Source organism: Dipodomys ordii, unplaced genomic scaffold (assembly GCF_000151885.1).
Source record: "Dipodomys ordii isolate 6190 unplaced genomic scaffold, Dord_2.0 Scaffold44, whole genome shotgun sequence".
NCBI lineage: Eukaryota > Metazoa > Chordata > Mammalia > Rodentia > Heteromyidae > Dipodomys > Dipodomys ordii.
Genome location: NW_012267260.1, coordinates 2,748,557 through 2,751,530, shown reverse-complemented (window position 1 = coordinate 2,751,530; position 2,974 = coordinate 2,748,557). Strand labels below are relative to the sequence as shown.

The following is a 2,974-nucleotide window of genomic DNA, read 5'->3' as shown; positions in this document are numbered from 1 at the left end:
CTGTCTAGTGTCCCATGAGAAATGACACTCAGGACAACAGGACAGGATAATCCATCAGAGTGGAGGCTGAGAGAAAAAGTTGTGGCGTGTTCGCTTGTTACTGTTATTAATGATCATGTTAGCATTCTTCACTGGCTACAGTAAAAACCAAGGCAAACCCCCATCAACGCCCTCCAGCCCCAGCCAGGGGAAACTAACAGATGAGTATACTATCGCAGACATTTATCTTCTGAGCTCAGAGAGGTCAGAGGTCATGCTCATGGGGGCAGCAACCCCATTAGTAGATGGCCACGCGAGTCAACGCAGCATTAAAAACAAAGCACAGATCACAATAGCAAACCAAAGTGCGAGAATTAATAAACCTCATTCCACCAAACGTCACTGTTACTATGTCAGCTGTGTGATGAACAGTTGCCACCCCGGACTGTGTGAGCTTCTCAGCAGGCTCTGCTGGCATTCCAGCCGAGCATCCGCCGGTCTTGGTCCCCACGAGCCCCCGGTCCCCGCCATGACTGGTCAGTCAGGTCCACTTCTCGGTGACAGGTGCAGGGGCCCTGACTTCGAGGGAGAGGAACTTGTCAGACAGATCTACAGAGCAGATGCGGGGCTCATTAAGTATGCAAACAGCCAGCATTCACTGTATACAAAGGATTGCCAGACAGAGATAAACAGGAAGCTGCAAATAACAAGTCAGAATGACTCAAGCAACACACTGTCAGCACCCGCAGCAGGACACTAGTGCAGGATTTACCATCAGCAATGCTCCTAGCACCACAGAACAAGGCCATCACATCGGTGGCCGACGATTGGTGTCTATGTGGAAAAGCTCGAAATGAGCGGGGAGAGGGCTAAGAACGACAGCTCGCAGATGGGTGGGGATGAGGGGCAGAGGGCAGAGGGCAGGAGCGCACTGGAGGACCGTGAGGACCACGGCCAGGAACTGCTACAATGCGTTAGGACATTCAAGGACACCCGCACAGGACAGCACGCACAAGGAGAATCTAGGCTGACAGGGCAGAAGCCAGCAGCCTGGTCAAACCCAGGAAGAGTCCAGCCCCACGGTGAGGACAGACAGCAGGCCACCATGGAGGGCTGTGGACTTCTGCACTGGAGACACTGAGAATCCTTTAACATGTCGTCTGTCCTGAACAGTGCCAACCAGACCTACGGAAGCAAGGTGCACAAAGCACCCCTCCAGCCCTGCTACAAAAACACATGCAGGCCTGATTGCCAGAAACCTCCTCTATGCCAGACTGTGCTGGTTTCAGTGTGAGAATTCTTCTCTTGGGTTTGCAGAACTTTCCACAATCAAAAACATAATGGTATGTGAATGATGCCAGACACCAAAGCCATACACTGCATGAGTCAGGTGACAGACAGCGTCTGAGGCAGAGACATGAAGCACCCGGGGGGATGGGTGCCAGGGCTGGGGCTGGGGCAGGAGGGTGGGCGCTGGCATGGGCCTGCGGGCTCTTCTTCAAGTAATCAAGATGCTGTGCAATTACATACACTTAAAAGTTTTAAATAAACTTTAAAAGAGTTCAAAATGTTGATATTTTAGCCCAGTTCTGAGGAAATGAAAGCAGACGTGAGTTAATACTTCTCTGAAGATTGTCACTGTGGTATCTACCACTGCAGAAAAACTGGTGGAAGGAGAGTAGACACAGCTGTCTACTTGGAAATTAGGGTAGAGGCAGACCATTGCCTGCTACACTGGTATTAAACATCTGAAGAAACCACAGCCACGTTCACATGAAGACTTCCACTGAAGCTATAAACTACAAGCTCGGAGACGGTGGTAAGAGTGGACAGTTTAACTGCAACACATCCATGGAACATTATTCATCAATGAAAAAGAACCAAGAGCCAGGCACCAGTGCTCACACCTGGAATCCTAGCTATTTAGGAGGCTGAGATAAGAGGATGGATGTTCCAAGCCAGCCCAAGCAGGAAAGTCCATAAGGCTTTTATCCCCAATTAATCATAGATAAACTAGAAGTGGCGCTGTGGTAGAGAGCTAGCCTTGAGCAAAAGGAGCTCAGATACAGCACCCAGGCCTGGGGAGGGGGAGAGAGGGGGAGAGGGGGGAAGAGATATCTACACAACTACCTGCCTGAATCTCTAGAGATTAAACTGAGTCCAGGGCGGGTGGGGAGGCTGTTTTTATAACTCTGAGTATTTAAACTCAAGGCCAGGACACTGTCCCTTAGCTTTTTCACTCAAGGCTGGTACTCTACCACTGAGCCACAGCTCCACTTCTGGCTTTTCTGGTGGGTAACTGGAGGTAAGAATTGCACAGACTTTCCTGCCTGCGCTGGCTTCAAACTGTGACCCTCAGAGCTCAGCTACCTGAGTGGTTTAGGACTACAGGCGTGAGCCACCAGGGAGGGTCACGTGACAGTGCAAGCACACCTGTGCTCTGGGCACAGGTATTTGTGCCAGAATCCCAGCATGAGAGAGACTGCCACCCTTCTGCAAGGAAAGAAGGGCGCTTACGGCCTCTGTGTGATTTCTTACAACTGCACGAGCATCTTCCAAACACTTTCCTTTGGAAGCACTCCCCAGCGGAGCAGCTCTGGGCTCAGTCCTCACAGACCTGGCCCGGAGGCGCGGTCCCCTTCCCCAGCACCTCCCTGATCACGCTACAGCACGCGGGAGCCTCTGCGCTCTCTACTGGATGTCGTGCATCTCTGATGCTAGTTTTCAGAATAAGAAAGTCAAGAAATATATAAGTAAAGCATTACATGGTGACTCAGCGGTATTCTGTGACCCTGAAGGAGTTCAGAGGAAGGATAAGTGCTGAATCTGGATGCCGGGGTGGACGGAAGAGCGGCGCGCGCGCGCGCACACACACACACACACACACACACCCTGGGCTCTGCCTGGATGACACACACACACACCACACACACACACACACACACCCTGGGCTCTGCCTGGATGACACACACACACACACACACACACACCCTGG

At 51.6% G+C, this 2,974-nt stretch overlaps 1 protein-coding gene across 1 annotated transcript in view; it reads right to left on the bottom strand.

The window, feature by feature from the left end:
- The window catches only part of Elovl5 (ELOVL fatty acid elongase 5), a 47,412-nt gene that overhangs the window by 18,579 nt on the left and 25,859 nt on the right, over window positions 1–2,974 (bottom strand). The gene's annotated exons all lie outside the window — the stretch shown is intronic.